Raw genomic sequence first — 17484 nt, 5'->3', positions numbered from 1 at the left:
CCAAAAAACCAAACTCCCCCAACCTTCCAGTCCTCCCCAGCTCTACGCTCCCCCCTTTCTTCCACTAACTCACCTCTGCGTCCCCCATCCCGGCTCTGTCACTCCGTGTCTGCCTTCCTGTGTTCTCGGTCATTTTGTTCTCCTTCTAAAAGTCTCTCCAGCTCTTCGTGGTCCCTCCAAATTCTGGCCATCCTCTGAGGACCCATGCAAGCCTCCTGCTCCCTGAAGCATTCCCAGCTCACACTGAGGTCACCCCTCTCTGAACTGTGGCCCTGGTCTCTCCCCTGAGCTCCAGCCTCATAAATTGCATCATGGTGTCTAACAGTATCCCAAAATGTGTCTGACTCTTCCAAACTCTACATTAGGATGTAAGCTCAATGAGGCAGAGGTAGGGTTTGGTTTGTTCACTGCTGTGTCCCAGTGTCCAGAGGAATGCTTGGCACCAAACAGGCACTCGATAGCTATTAGTTGAATGCATCCCAATGTTCACAGCAGCATTATTTACCACAGCCAAGACATGGAAGCATCCTGTGTCCATCAACAGATGAATGGATAAGGAACAATGAATGCAGTACTACTACTCAGCCATAAAAAAGGACAAAATTTTGCCATTTGCAGCATGGATGGACTTGAAGGGCATTATACTAAGTGAAATAAGTCAGAGAAAGGCAAATGCTGTATGATTTCACTTATATGTGGAATCTCAAAAATACAACAAACCAATGAATTTAACAAAAAAGAAGCAGATTCACATATAGAGAGCAAATCAGTGGTTACCAGTGCTGGGAGGGGAGGCGTGGGGTCTACACAGGGGCAGGGCAGTGGGAGACACAGACTACTGGGTATAAGATGGGTTCGAGGATGTATCATACAATACAGGGAAGACAGCCAATATTTTGCAATAACTGTAAATGGAAAGTAACCTATAACAATTATATAAAAATGTTTAAGAGTAAAAATAACTATTCATCGAAGGGAAGGCGTTCAAACCAGTCAATCCTAAAGGAAATAAACCCTGGATATTCATTGGAAGGACTGATGTTGAAGCTGAAGCACCAATACTTTGGCTACCTGATGAGGAGAGCTTACTCATTGGAAAAGACCCTGATGCTGGGAAAGATTGAAGGCAAAAGGAGAAGTGGGTGGCAGAGGATGAGATGGTGAGATAGCATCACCGACTCAATGGATATGAATTTGAGCAAAGTCCAGGAGATAGTGAAGGACAAAGGAGCCTGGCGTGCTGCAGTCCATGGAGTCTCAAAGAGTCAAGACTCAAAAAAAGGGTGTCACAAAGACATGACATAATGCCTGAATAACAACAACAATTAATTGAAAAAAAAAAAAAAAGAATAAATTCCTATAGTAGCAAGAGCCAGGAGGACACAATTCACTTCCATTATATTGCATACTGATGTTGCTTGGCTGTCTTAATTTTCCCAGCTGGACTGCAAAAATCCTTTAGGATCAGGAGCCCTATGCATGTGTATTCCTCTGGGCTTTAGCACAAAGCTGTGCACACAGGTGATTTATTCACAGATTAAACAGCCCAGTCCCACAACAGAACAAGCCCATGTCTAAAGCCACCTTTCTCAAAGCCTGGGAACCACATGCTAACTCATGCAAAGAATATATTTGTTCCTGTCCACAGACTCTTAAGTACGTGTGCTTGAGCCCTGTATCAAATCAGTATAATACATTTTCCTGTGTTTCATCCTCATTATTCTTGAATGGGGCATGTCTTATGTACACATCTGATTAGAAGCAGGCTTGGAGTCCTTTCTGACTCTGTTCCCCCCTTTCTGACTGGAGACAAAGGCCTTGCAGGGCTGGAGACCTGTTGCTGGGCTAGTCCCTGCGAGGCTGAAAGCAGGGCTTCTGATTGGCTGCCAGTGACGTCACACTATTGGCTCCCTTCTCTCCAGATGGACATCTGCTTTATCTTAGCGCGTCTTTCACAATAGCAACAAGACACAACAGGAAGACGACGTCTGGAGCGGTTCCATCCGCGCCAGGCTCAGGGTTTCTCACAGCACCGCTCGACAAAAGGGCCTCTCCACGTCTATTCCGTGGGCTTTCCCACCAGAGTAATCGCCGTGGGTGGGGCGGACTTTGTGTTCTGTTTTATTTGCTGTCTACATGGAACTGCTATTGAAGTGACTAACAGTCACATCATCGCTGCGTTAGGAAGCAATTATCTGAAAACAAATTCATTTCCTGAGTCATCCAGTTTATTTAGCCTGCATTCCGCTCTTTCTCTTCAAAAAATTATCTCAGGAGGAAAGAAATTCAAACTTCTTATAGTACCTGCTGCTCCTTTGTCAGGAGATTATGTAGCTTATTTAGATGGATTCACAGAGGTATTATGTTTGCCCATATTACGCAGCCTGTTCCATTCTAATCCTGAATTTATCAATATTTTCAAAAGACAAATGCCTTTCAGGATTAATTTCTTTGAGTTTCATGCCTTTGTGTGATAGATGACTAATGCTGTATTCACTGGCTCATCAACTGCCTGGCTTGGTTTTTGCCTTCTCCTCTTCTTTTCCTTTCTTTTCTCTCTCCTTTGCTTCCATTTTTTAAAAAAAGATATGAGTATGTGTTTTAGAGACACAAATACTTTCGTATCTTCTTGAAATTCTGTATGAGTTTCCTGTAGCTGCTGTAGCAAATTACCACAAACTCGGAGGCTGAAATCAACGGGAATACATTCTCTCCTTTCTGGAGAGCAGAAGTCTGAAATCAGTACCTTCTGCTGGAAATGGAGGTGTCAGCAGGAGGTGATAGCAGCGGGTTCTTAGAATCTTGCCTCTTCCAGCCTCTGGTGGCCGGCGAAGTGAACATTGCTCTGTCGTGTCCGACTCTTTGCGAGCCCATGGACTTTCAGTCGGTGGAACTCTCCAGGCCAGGACACTGGAGTGGGTAGCCTTTCCCTGGGGGCTGGTGGCCTTCCTTGAATCGTGCACTTATCACCCCAGCCTCTGCAGTCATACCATCGCCCCCGTGTCTCTCCTGTGATGGCATTCAGGGCCCTCCTGGCTATCCCGGGATAACTTCTCCACGGCAAGAGCCTTGACTTAATCCCATCTGCAAAGACCCCTATTCCTTAGAAGGCAACATTTACAGGTGTCAAGAGTTCGGATCTGCTATTATTCAGACTTTGGTGGGCTATTATTCAGCCCACCACATTCTCCATTCCCTGCTCTCCACAGCTCACAGAGTATTTTCTACCTACTTGTAAAGGTTGATGGGAAGGAAAGAAAGAACAACTCTAAAGGAGAGAGACAACACTTCAGCCTTCCCTTGCCTGTTAATTCCTTCCCGAATGGAGGTTGGTTCCCGCTTCCTAAGAAAATACGGGGGAGTGGGAGGTATTTCACTCTGCAAGCCGGGGGTTGGGGTGGGGTTGCGACTTGTCCCCTCTCTTCTTCAACGGCAGCCAGGGCACTAACGTGTGACACAGGCTCCTCCAATCAGAGGTCCTCACTGAGGGGTTGTGACCCGGAGGGTGCGGGGCACAGACGTCTGCTTCCGGGTCAGCAGAGTCGAGGGTCAGGAGTGGCGCCCCACCCCGCGGCGTCCGGCAGCCTCCCCGCAGACCTCCTGCGCAGCCGGGTCTGGCGGCCTCTCCCTCTGCTGTTCACCTCCGCGTCTCCGGGCTCCCGCTCTCCCCTCCATCCGGGTTCTCCCACACTCCTGTCCATCTGTGAGCTACTGCTGAACCCCTTGCATTCCTTGCCTGCTGAAGTTAGCCCGACTTGCTCTCTCGACAAACTTGTTGTTTGTCATCACACACCCTCCCCGACTTAGAAATGGCCAGGTCCAGAGCTCTCTTTTTATACAGCCTGGCGGTCCCTCCACTCAGGGCAAGATCCACAGAACGATGCAGGCGAGGTTGGGGCAGGGTCTGCGATGCTCATGGCAGGACTGGTGGGAAACACTTAAATGTCTGTGTGATATAAAAAAAAAGTGCCTTCAGGGTATGAACCACTGTGCAGAATATGAAAAGAAGGAAAAGTGTATAGCTGTGAGCTGTGAGACGCAGCCTTTTTAAAAAAAACATTGTAATACCCTTTTTACTATCTTGAAATAAAATTCATCAGTAACCTATTTATATAATTTTAAAAGCTCACTACAACATAAAGGAAAAATTATTTATAAATAATTATCTGTGTATAAAATATTATAAATTACTAAAGGAAATATTTCATATATATAAATGTAGACTTTAACATGTAAAAACGCTCATATGACTACATCAGTGCATGCATGCTTAGTTACTTCAGTCGTGGACGACTCTGTAGCCCACCAGGCTCCTCTGTCCATGGGATTGTCCAGGCAAGACCACTGGAGTGGGTTGCCATTCCCTCTTCCAGGGGATCTTCCTGACCCAGCGATGGAACCCGCATATCCTGTGACTCCTGCAGGCAATTCTTTATCACTGAGCCACCGGGAAGCCCATGACTACATCAGAGCACCCTGCAAGTTTATAACAGGGAGAACTACATTCCCCTGAAAGAAAACCAGAGAGCAGAACCAGACACAGCACAATTAAAGGCCTTCCGAAGAACAAAAGCTACAGATGCATATCTACCCACATCACTCTATATACAGAAAGAACACCAAGAAGAATAAAGTGCTGGGGGAGTGGTGAGGAGGAGAGACTTTCACATTTTGTCCTCTTTTCGTATTCTTTGATCTTTAATTAATGTGTTACTTCTGTCTTTAAGAAAAATAAAAATAAAAACAAGAAAAGAAGGAAAGAAAGTGATCAGCATGGCACTGAGTGCTCCAAGCCATGTGGGAAAGATGCCGGATCAGATCACGTGGAGGAGAGAAGGGCTGGGCTAGTTTGGGATGGAGACTCCGCAGCTCCAGGGAGAACACTTTGTTTTCTGTCGCGGTCATTAGAAAGAGGTTAGTGATTAGTGGCCACGTGGTCTTGTGTAAGGCCACCTGCCAGGTGTGCTGTCCTGAGGTCACAGCACTTCCTTATTTATAGCACCACAGTGTTGTTTGTGTTGCCATTACTACACACCTGAGGTGAAACGCCTTACCTGTGGAGCTGGGAACTGATGCCAAACAGCCCAGGATCCAGGAGGTCCTGCCCCCCATCACCCAGGGTTCTCTGACTATAACTCGCATGCACTGTGGCCATCTTCAAGCCAAATACCTGGAGGGCCTTTATTCTTTGGTTTCTTCAACTGACACTTAGTGCAAAGCTAAATGTTAGGTTGGTACAAAAGTAATTGCAGTTTTTGTGTTGTTGAAATTAGTCTTTGATATTGGATTACATTCTTAAATAAATGTGGTTATGTTATACATCATTTTAATGCATATTTCTTGCTTTGTGTATTTTGCTAGTGATTTATTACTTGCTGTTTATATTTATTTTGGACCATGGAAGTGAAGTTAGACAAAAAGCAAATTCAAGAGATTTTCGTATTCGAGTTCAAGATGGGTCGTAAAGCAGCAGAGACAACTCAAAACACCAGCAATGCGTTTGGCCCAGGAACTGCTAACCAACATACAGGGCAGTGGTGGTTCAAGAAGTTTTGCAAAGCAGATGAGAACCTTGAAGATGAGAAATGTAGTGGCTGGCCATTGGAAGTTGTCAATGACCAATTGAGAAGCTGATCCTCTTACACAAGAAGTTGCCAAAAAATTCAGTGTCAACCATTCTATGGTTGTTATGCAAATTGGAAAGGTGAGAAAGTTTGATAAGTGGGTGTCTCATGAGCTGACTGCAATCAAAAGAATTGTCGTTTTGAAGTGTCATCTTCTCTTATTCTACGCAATAATAACAAAACATTTCTCAATGAGATTGTGACAAACAATGAAAAATGGATTTAATATGACAACTGGCAACAACCAGCTCAGTGGTTGGACAGAAAGGAAACTCCAAAGCACTTCCCAAAGCCAAACTTGCACCAAAAAAGGTTATGGTCACTGTTTGGTGGCCTGCTGCTGGTCTGATCCACCACAGCTTTCTGAATCCCAGTGAAACCATTACATCTGAGATGTATGCTCAGCAAATCAATGAGATGCACCGAAAACTGAAACGCCTGCAGCTGGCATTGGTCAACAGAATGGGCCCAGTTCTTCTCCATGACAACATCCGACAGCTTGTCGCACAACAATGCTTCAAAAGTTAAACAAATTGGGTTACAAAGTTTTGCCTCATCTGCCATATTCACCTGACCTCTTGCCAACAAACTATCACTTCTTCAAGCATCTTGACAGCTTTCTGCAGGGAAAACACTTCCACAACCAGCAGGACACAGAAAATGTTTTCCAAGAGTTTGTCAAATCCCGAAGCACAGATTTTTATGCTACAGGAATAAACAGACTTATTTCTCATTGGCAAAAATGTGTTGATTGTAATGGTTCCTATTTTGACTAATAAAGATGTGCTTGAGCCTAGTTATAATGATTTAAAATTCAGCATCCAAAACTGTTAGGAGAAGCACACTGATTGAAACCGCCCACCCTGGCCAGGCACTGTAGTAACCATTTGCATGAGTTGTTTTATGACAGGAGGTCCTGGTAAGGAACATGGAACTAATAAGCCTCCACCAACCGGAAGAGTTCAGGAAAGGTCAAAAGGAGAGACACCACATGTCTGACCACCTCCCAGAATCCTTCTCTCTGGCATCCATCTTGGCTGAACAAGGCGTGCACCACCAGGAAGGACTCTGAGTCAGAATGATTGGCTAGAGACAACCCAGAAACTAATCCCATCACCATAAAACCCCGAGACTGCGGGCCATGTGACAGAGCAGTTCTCCTGGGTTCCCTGACCCTACTGCTCTCCACCCGGGTGCCCTTCCCAATAAAATCTCTTGCTTTGTCAGCACATGTGTCTCCTCAGATAATTCATTTCTGAGTGTTAGACAAGAGCCCAGTTTTGGGCCCTGGAAGGGGTCCCCTTTCCTACAGCAAAACCACAATTACATTTGCACCAACCTAACAGAACACTTCTTTGTCTGCCAGAATCCAAAAGCGTTGGAAACAGCATTAGGCTTAAATTCCTGCCCTACAACTTACCAAATATTCTCTGAGCTTTCCTTTCCTTGTCTGTAAAATGAGGATGAATTAAGTGAAGTAAAAGTTCTTCGCAACTACATGGACTCCATAGTCCATGGAATCCTCCAGGCCAGAATACTGGAGTGAGTAGCCTTTCCCTTCTCCAGGGGATCTTCCCAACCCAGGGGTCGAACCCAGGTCTTCTGCATTACAGGTGGATTCTTTGAGGATAGTGTATTCACTTCACAAGGTTTGTTAGGAGTAACAAAAAAGATTGTATGTCAAACACTTCCCTTGTAGCTCAGTCGGTAAAGGATCTGCCTGCAGTGCAGGAGACCTGGGTTCGATCCCTGGGTTGGGAAGATCCCCTGGAGAAGGAAATGGCAACCCAGTCCAGTATCCTTGCCTGGAAAATCTCATGGACAGAGGAGCCTGGTGGGCTCCAGTCCATGGGGTCTCAAAGAGTCGGGTATGACTGCACGACTAACACACTAACACACACATGTCAAACACAGATTTTTAAAACCTGAAGGATTTCAGCTGCCAGCCATCATGAGGAAAGACAGAATCTGGAGCTTGCATTCACCAAGTTAACTGCCTGCTAAATCAAACATTAGGAGTCTTCAGAGGGACATAACAGAGATCCAGAACTTTTCCAGTTGACAGTTGTATGCATCTGGGTTCTCCAGAGAAACAAACCAATAGGACAGTCCAGAAGGAAATGGCTCACACAGATATGGAGGCTGAGCGGTCCCAAGATCTGCAGTCGGCAAGCTAGAGACCCAAGAAAGCTGATTCCCTGGGAATTCCCTGCCAGTCCAGTAGTTAGGACTCGGCACATTCACAGCTTTGTCCCAGATTCAAGATCCCACAAGGAAAAAAAAAGCCGACGGTGTAGTTCCAGTCTGAGTCTGAAGGGCAGAGGATCAGGAGAGCTGATGATGAAAGTTCTAGTCTGAGGCTGAGAGTCCAAAGGAGGAGAAGGCTGATGTTTCAGCTCGAAGACAATCAGGGAGTGAATTCTGCCTTTTTGCTGTATCTACACCTTCAGTGAATTGGATAAGGGCCACCTCCATCAGGGAGGGCCAGCTCCTGTACCAGTCTACCAATGCAAGTGTTAAACTCTTGCACAAACACCCTTGATATCGTTTAACCAAACAGTATCTGCAACTCCATGTACGCCCCCCCAAAAAAGTGAGTGTTAGTTGCTCAGTTGTGCCTGACTCTTTGCAACCCCATGGACTGTAGCCTGCCAGGCTCCTCTGTCTATGGAATTATCCAGTGGGTTGCCATGCCCTCCTCCAAGGATTCCTCCTGATTTGGGGATTGAACCCATGTATCCTGCGTTGCAGGCAGACTGAGGACTGAAGCCCAACAGTGAAGGTTCTTGGGCTTCCGCCTGTGACTTATTGAATCAGAATCGTTGCTCAAAGAAATCTGTGTTTTTAAGAAGTTTCCCAAAGCTTCTGATTTACATTATAGTCACTGTACCACTGCTTTAGGTTCTGATAAGATTTGGCAATGTGGACCTAGCACCCAAACTAATAGTCACAAGTGGTATTTGGACCAGTTTCACGTGGGAAACAGGCAGTTTATGTGGGAAACAAGTGTTGATTTACCTCAGAGCAGAAACCAGTGTGAGTGAGTAACGCTCCAGGGCACACCCTCCCACTTACCTGCACGATAGAATAATTCACTGAATTTCGTTCAGAGTCCAAGTGAAAAGGACACTGCCCAATTGTCAGTGTTCTTGGGTGAGTCATTATTGCTTATTAATTCCTCTTCCTCCTCAAACCTGCTTCCTTCCACTTTCCACAGTGCATGGGATCCTTTTAATGGGAACTTTTTAATCTATTTATAATCAAACTTTCTCTTTCCCCACCCATCTGAAGGTGCATGTTTGTGTTTCTGAACTTTGGAAAGCTTTTGTAAGGTTCTTCGTGATGTAATAATCTTTATCTCCTACATTGAGTCCCGCCTTTATATTTATTTATTTTTTAATGTAAAAATAAAAAAATGTTTAAAAAGTATGTTAAAATTGTTGATGTGTTATTTACCTACAAAAAATGCATGTATGCAGCATCATGAATTTTTATGAAGTGAGATTACATGTATAACCAGAATCCAAATCAAGAAAACACTAGGATAAAAAATAAATAAAAATTAAAAAAAAGAAAACACTAGAGAGCCTTGGAATGCCTGCACCTTCTCCAGGCTCTCTTTCAGTCACTGGTCCCCACAAGGGTAAAACAACTATTCTAACTTCTAGGAGGATAGATTCTGTCCGTTTTTAACTTCCAAATTTTGTCTAAGTAGAATCCTACCTAGTCTCTGGCTTCTGCTCCTCGTTTTGTTGGGAGACGCCCCCATGTGGTCACTTGCAGTTACAGTGCCTTCCCTCTCACTGCCGTATACCGTTCCATTTTCTGGATATACCATCAGTTATTTATCCATCCTATCTTATTGGGTATTTGAGTTTCTAGTTTGGGGCTACTGCAAATAGTTGGAAGCATAGCTTTTATACTGAGTTGGGGTTTTAAGAGAGAGTGTTAGATATTCAAGTTCAAAAGACTTGAATTCTGCTTGTGGCAAATAATAGAAACAAATGAACATTCCACAGATTCTTCTGCTCACCCTGAAAACCGCTCCCAGGATTGAAAGTCTTGAGAGAAGAAAGAAAAAGTAAAGAAGTTGAGAGGAGAGAATGATTTGCAGTTCCATCTGCCTCCACTATTTGCTTCTCCATGGCACCTCCTTGCCCATCCTGCCAACTGAGCCTAAATCGGTAGCATTTCAAAGCACCTGCTGGGCATCCAAATTGACATGATTTAGGGGCTCCACTGTTATCTGGTCAATAGACCGAGGGAGCGGTGGGTCAGTGGCCAGTCCAGTTAAAACCCTAAAAGTGCTATTCAGTGTTCTGATCTTTTCTCCTTGGGTCAGAAAAGACCTGCTTCCTTAGGATCAGGGAAGTTCTGAACCAGACGGACCCAAGGGTGCATTAGTCCAACTCCTCACCTTCCAGAGGAGAGACTGAGTTCCAAAGTCTGAGTTCCAGAGTCTCTTTTACAAAGCATCTGAAGTGCTTGAGGCCACACACAGAGTTAGGAAGTGAACTGGATGGTGATTTGGAACATCTTCAGTTTCAGGGTTTTTATTTGTTTGGGTTTTGTTTTACTCGGCCACATGGTGGATTTACATAGTATATAATAATTTGTAATACGTTGCTGGTTGCTTTACTTTTCTGATTTCCTGCATTTGGGGCAGTTTCTCTCTGGTTAAAATGCTACCATCTTCTTCTATGCTTTGTCATTTTGGTTTTGTTGTATATTCTGTTTTACCCTCCAGCATACGATCAGTGTTAATACAGCGTGGATAGTGGAGATGTAATCCATCTGCTGGGATCCCTTAGGGACAAGGAGTTTTCAGTTTTCAAACAACTAAAGAATGAATCCTCCTTAAAGATATGTGACTATGAATATGTAAATGTGCTCACAACATACTAAATGGAAATTATAGGGATTTCCCTGCTGGGCCAGTGGTTAAGACTCCATCTCCCACTGCAGGGGGCATGAATTCAATCCTTGTTTGGGGAACTAAGATCCAGCGTGCTGCGAGGTGTGGCCAAAAGTCAATAAATAAAAAAAAATAAACGTAGATTACAGAACGGCATCGTGTGTTCTGCTTCTGTAATATGTATTTCTCTGCATTGGTGTTCAGTCACTCAGTCCTGTCCGACTCTCTGTGACCCCATGGACTGCTGCACACCAGGCCTCCCTGTCCTTCACCATCTCTGAGAGCTGGCTCAATCTCATGTCCATTGAGTCGGTGATGCCATCCAATCATCTCATCCTCTGTTGTCCCCTTCTCCTCTTGCCCTCAACCTTCCCCAGCATCAGGGTCTCGTCCAATTGCAATGCATACATGAATAGGAAAGTTCTGGAAGGATATAAACGTTAATCTTTTTAATCAGGTTGATGGAATTATGGGTATTTTAATTTTATTCTTTTAGAATTCTTTAATTTTTTACAATCAGGGAAAAACTGGTAAAGGTAAAAAAAATAAAATAATACTTTTCAAATGACACTCCCCACATCAAAGCCTGGTGTTGACTGACAGTGAGCCACAATTTTAATGGCTACATTGGAAAAACAAACCAGCCAACACTCACAGAAACCATGAAGTGGGTACTGTATGCCATTTAACTGCAAAGAGTCTGGGAAGCGTAGTCTTGGACTGACCAGCTATTTCTCAACCACTAATCAATTATTATAGAAGGTGAGAATGGATTTCAAAGGGACAATGGCCTTGTAGGACTTTGGCTTTAACTGTGGATGAGAGAAAAAGCCATTTGAGAATTTGTTGCAGGCATCATATTTCACACCCCTAAATACTTCAGCATGCACCTCATAAAATAAGGGCACTCTATATAGCCACAAAATCATTATCAGAACATTAGCAATAATATCTGAATATCATTTAGCAAGCAGTCCACATTCAAATTTCTCCAAATTGTTATGAAAATAATTTGTGCTGTGTGCTCAGTTGTGTCTGACTTTTTGTGACCCCATGGACTGTAGCCTGCCATGCTCCTCTGTCCAGGGTATTTTTCAGGCAAGAGCTGGAGTGGGTTGCCGTTTCCTTCTCCAGGGGATCTTCACAACCCAGGGATCAAACCCACGCCTCCTGTGTCTCCAGCACTGGCAGGCAGGTTCGTTGCCACTGCGCCACCTGGGAAGCTACGAAAGGAAGCTTAGCAGAGGATCATTTAGGATATCATATTTATTGATTAAGACATGTAAGCAAATGCAGTTGGGGATCCAAGTGGAGTCTCCTTTCTGCAGCCACTACCTTCACATGAAGCCTTTCCCCCCCCCCCACTTTGGAATGCTGCCAGGTAGGTGCAGTCTTGCAGCAGGACAGTAGGGGGCCCACATGCCCTTCTGCTGTTCGTCACCTCGGGTGATTTCCCTAGCTGGGAGTGGGGGCCCAGGAGGCAGGGTAACTCCCACTGTGTCGCATGGGGACGAGAGACCTCAGGGCGCGCTCAGGACCCCACAGGACCACCAGCTTCCTTATGGGACGTTATAAAGACTTTACAGCAAAATTAACTATTATTCCATTTAGGAAAACAGCACAAGCTATGTATCACTTTTCTGGGTGATTTTCATAACTGTACTGTGAAATCAAATAAGCAGAGAGCTACAATTTATTGAGCTAAGTATTTAAAGGCAATGACCATAATAATTTAAAAGTTGGATTTACAAGTCGAATTGCCAATAGTTAGCCACCCTTCAACCATTACATACAAATTTTTAAAATATCAAAGTAGGGTGGGGTGTGGCCGATGGTGGAGCAGGAAGAACCTGAGCGGACCTCTACCAGGAGCACACCAAAATTACAACTATTTTACTGAGAAACCATCTAAATTGCTTCAGTCCTGTCCAACTCTTTGTGACCCCATGGACTGTAGCCTGTCAGACTCCTCTGTCCATGGGATTCTCCAGGCAAGAATACTGGAGTGGGTTGCCATGTCCTCCTCCAGGGGATCCTCCCAACCGCAGGGATCAAACCCACGTCTCTTACGTCTCCTGCATTGGCAATTGGGTTCTTTACCACCAGTGCCACCTGGGAAACCCCCTGAAGACCAAGAGAAAAGATTTCCCACAACTAAAGATAAAATGCAGGAAGCACACACGAGCAGGAGAGGCAGAGATGTAGTGTAGTAAAGACCCACACCTCCAGGTAGGCGCCCCAGAAACAAGAGGAAAGTAGAGATCGCAAACGGTCTCTCCGAGGAGTGAAGAGTCCAAGCCCCACGCTGGGCTCCCTCACCTGGAAGTCCTGCACTGAAAAGATGAGCCCCTAGGACATCTGGCTTTGAACACCAGCGGGACTTATGTAAAGGAGAACCAGGAGTCTAGTAAACAGAAGCTTTGCTCTTAAAGGTCATGTGCCTACTTTTCTACACACCAAGTCCCAGTGCAAAGGCAGTAATTCAAAAGAAGCCTGGTTTTGACACCCCTGCTGATCTTGGAGAGCCTCCCAGAGAGGCAGGAAGCAACAAGGGACTTGTGCTAAGGACACAGATGCTGGTAGCATCAGTTTGGGGGGAGCTTATTCCACCACGAGGACATGGGTGCTGACCAGCACTTTTTCGGGATCCTCCCTCGAACCCATCAGAGCCAGGAGTCTACCTGCCCACTAGATGGCTAGTATCAGTCTCAGGACTCCCTGGGCCACACAATCAGCCATCCTGGGACCCAGGCCTACCTACCAGAGAGCCAGAAGCCACCCCATGAGGCAGGACTACATATGCAACTGGTGGAGGGCCAGCCCCCCTACCAGCATCCCCATTGTAGCCAGGCCCACCAAACAGAAGGGCCCACACAGCCCATAGGGGGCACTCTTGGAGCATTTAACTCCTGATCAGAAGGAAGTGAGTTGCTAGGCCCCAGAGGATGCATCACTTCCTCAACTTACCTAATACATAAAAATAAACACAGAGAACTGGCAAAATGAGGAGATAGAGGCATATGTTCCAAAGAAGGACCAAGACAAAATCCCAGAAGAAGATCTAAGTGAAGTGGAAATAAGGAATCTAGCTGACAAAGAGCTCAGGGTAATGGTCAAAAAGATGCTCAATGAATTCGAGAGAAGAATGGATGGAGCACAGAGAATTTTAACCAAGAGTTAGAGAATATTAATAGAGAGAAGAACCAAGTAGGGCTGAAGAGTACAATGGCTGAAATAAAAAAACACACTAGAAGGAATCATTAGTAGATCAGGTGGTACAGAGAAATGGATCAGAAAAAACAGTAGTGGAAATCACTGAAGCTGAGCAGAAAAAAACAAAAAAAAGTTAAAAAAAAAATGAGGATAGTTTAAGATAGCATCAAGCATACTAACATTCACATTATAGGTGTTGCAGGAGAATAGAGAATTTCTCCATTCCAAATAAAGGAATGGAGAAATTACTTGAAGGTACAATTGAAGGTACAATAGCTGAAAATTTCCCTAATCTGAGGAAGGAAACAGACATCAGGAACCACAGAGAGTCCCAAACCAGAAAAATCCAAAGAGATATACATAAAGACACATTGTAATTAAAATGGTGAAAATTAAAGACAAAGAGAGAATATTAAAAGCAACAAGAGAAAAGTAGTAAGTTACATACCATGGAGCTCCCATAAAGCTATCAGTTGGCTTTTTAGTGAATGATCATAGACTCAGAGCGATGAAAAGAAAAAACCTACAACCGAGAATATTCTACCTGGCAAAGCTGGCCTTCAGACTGGAAGGAGAAAGACAGAAGTTTACAGATAAGCAAAAGCTAAAGAGTTCAGCACCACTAAAACATCTTTACAAGAAATGTTCAAGGCAGTTTTCCAGGTGGAAAAGGAAAGACTCAAACTAAAAATATAAAAATTATGACAGGAAAAGTCTCACTAGCAAAGGCAAACACACAGTAAAGGTCGCAAGCACTTGACTGACCACTTGTAAAGCTAGTAGGAAGATTAACATACAAAAGCAATAAAATCATCTATATCCATAATAAGTAGCTAGGGGATACATAAAACAAACAGGGGTAAAATATCATGTAAAAATATTAAATGTTGAGGGGGAAATAAAAATGCAGGCCTGGCAGAATGCATTCTGACTGAAAAGACCATCAACTAAGAATAATCACATATATACATAGATTGCTTTAAACAAGCAAACATGTGAAAGTGGAAGTGTTGGGCACTCAGTCAAGTCCGACTCTCTGCGACCCCGTGGACTGTAGCCCACCAGGCTCCTCTGTCCATGGGATTCTCCAGGCAAGAATACTGGAGTGGGTTGCCATTTCCTCCTTCAGAGGATCTTCCCGACCCAGGGATCAAACCTGGGTCTCCCGCATTGCCTGCAGACGCTTCACCTTCTGAGCCACAAGGGAAGACCAGGAGGCTAACAATATACTGCTAAACAACCAATGGGTCACTGAAGAAGTCAGAGAAGAAATTTAAAAATACCTGGAGACAAGTGAAAATGGAAACACAATGATCCAAAACAGGTGGGGCACAGAAAAAGCAGTTTTAAGAGGGAAGTTTCTAGCACTATGAGTCTACTTCAGGAAAGAGCAAAAATTTCAAATAAACAATCTAATTTTATACCTAAAGGAACCAGTAAAAGAACAACAACAACAACAGAAAGATTAGGAGAAGAAAAGAAATAATAAAGATCAGAGCAGAAATAAGTGAAATAGATACTATAAAAAATAAAAATTCAACTAAGAGTTGGTACTTTGAAAAGACACACAAAATTGATTAACCTTTAACCAGGCTCATCAAGAATAAAAGAGAGAGGGCCCACAGTAACAACATCAGAAATGCAAGAGAAGCTACAACTGATACCACAGAAATACAAAGGATCACAAGCAATCTCTATGAACAATTATATAGTGATACAATGGACAACTTACTAGGAATGAATAAATTCCTAGAAACATATAAACTTCCAAGTCTGAATCAGAAAGAAATAGAAATATGAGAGAAAAAATTACTAGTAAGGAAATTATATCAGTAACAGAAACTTCCCAACAAAAGTCCAGGACGAGATGGCTTCAAGGTAAATTCTACCAAATGTTTAGAGAAGAGTTAACACCTATCCTTTTCAAACTATTTTAAAAAGTGCAGAGGAAGGAACACTTCAAAATTAATTCTAGGGACCTCCCTGGTGGTTCAGTGGCTAAGACTCCATGTTCCCAATGCAGGGGACCTGGGTTCAATCCTTAGTCAGGGAACTAGATCCCACATGCTGCAAATAAATAAATAAATATAAATATTTTAAAAATTAATTTAAAAACCTCATTCTATGATGCTGGCATCACCCTGGTACCAAAATCAGACAAAGATAGCACGTAAACACACAAAATTATAGGCCAATATCACAGATAAACATAGACACAAAAACCCTCAACAGAACATTAGCAAACCAAATTAAAAAATACATTAAGAGAATCATATATCAACATCAAGTGGAATTTATACCAGGGATGCAAGAATGGTTCAATATCTGTGAATAAATTAATGTGACACATCATATTAACAAACTGAAGAATAAAAGTCATTTGGTCATTTCACCTACACCTACTTCTTGATTCCTAATTTTAGAAAGTTTCTATTGATTTCTAACAATGAGAGATTAGAATTTCATTTACTTAGACTAAATTTAACTTTCTTCTCCCTCACCTCATAATCTCCTTAATAGCCATATTACTGTTTCAAATTATTTTAACTGATTATTTTCATAATTCTAAATATTTATACTTCAATTTCTATTTATTCTTCATTTTAGACACAAACTACAGACTCTCCATAATGTAGCTTGGGAATATCAGCATCTCCATTCTTCTTTCATCCTCTCAACCTCTGCCAGATTACCTTCATTTTAACATGATCAAAGCTGATAACATTTTCATTGTTCTATAATCACCAAGTTCTCCCTGTTGGGTAGCCTCTAAAAACTGAGAATCAGTAAACTGATTATTTTATTGAAGTGTTGAAATGTTAGTCACAGTCATGTCTGACTCTTTGCGATCCCAGCTCCTCTGTCCATGGAATTCTCCAGGCAAGAATACAGGAGTGGGTAGCCATTTCCTTCTCCAAGGGATCTTCCTGACCCAGGCATAGAACCTAGGTCTCCTGCATTGTAGGCAGATTCTTTACTTCTGAGACAACAGGAAAGTCCTGGTGCTCTTTATTTTTAGCAAAAGAGGAAAGCCAGGAAGCCAGGGCTCGTTATTTTATTATAACTATGTAAATACTGTTCACTAAAAAGCTCAGGTTTTTTTTGCTTTGAGCCATGATTTTGCTTCCTTCTCTCTCCATGGAATGTCATATTCCCTAAGCAGCTATGAGAGAATGTATCTAGCACTAAGGCATAAAGATTCTTTTGTCATACTCCATTAACTGCTCAAGATCATGCTATAATTCAGTTTGCTTCATATTAGGATTGTTAATTTCTTACAGATTTTTTTCTTGGAGTTTCTAACTACATCTCTAAGTGAAAGAACAAACATGCCTTTGCCACCAGCTTTTCCTGCCCTCCCCGCTACAGCTTCTTATTTTATATGTTGCCTGGAATCCAGTATTTTCTTCTTAATGGTACACTTCTTGCAGCCCAAGGACTTTAACAGTTTATGTAGCTCTCATCCTGGTTTAGTTCCTCCACTGCTTGTATTGCCTATCTGCTTTCCCCTTGGTTTTCTCCCCTTTTTACTGGAGTACATCCTTAGGTAACTTTTTAAGAAAGGGTATGTAGCTGGAACTCTGCTCAGTGTTATGTGCCAGCCTGGATGGCAGGGGGACTTGGGGGAGAATGGATACTTGTAATATGTATTGGAGTCCCTTCACTTTTCACTTGAAACGATCACAACATTTTTAATCAGCTACACCCCAATACAAAATGTTTTTGGTGTTA

General features: G+C 43.2%; 1 protein-coding gene across 2 annotated transcripts in view; it reads right to left on the bottom strand.

The window, feature by feature from the left end:
• Nucleotides 1-17484, bottom strand: part of F2RL1 (F2R like trypsin receptor 1) — a 58848-nt gene that overhangs the window by 33623 nt on the left and 7741 nt on the right. Inside the window, exon 1 of one of the 2 annotated variants that reach the window (XR_011488116.1) lies at nt 74-3470. The exons of the other annotated variant lie outside the window; for it this stretch is intronic. The gene's annotated coding sequence lies outside the window, so the exon portion shown is untranslated. Of the gene's footprint in view, nt 1-73; nt 3471-17484 lie in introns of those variants that run through there. 2 annotated transcript variants of the gene reach the window in all.

Source organism: Odocoileus virginianus, chromosome 6, assembly GCF_023699985.2.
Source record: "Odocoileus virginianus isolate 20LAN1187 ecotype Illinois chromosome 6, Ovbor_1.2, whole genome shotgun sequence".
NCBI lineage: Eukaryota > Metazoa > Chordata > Mammalia > Artiodactyla > Cervidae > Odocoileus > Odocoileus virginianus.
Note: the sequence above shows the minus strand (reverse complement) of the source record. Positions and strands in the feature narration are given on the sequence as shown.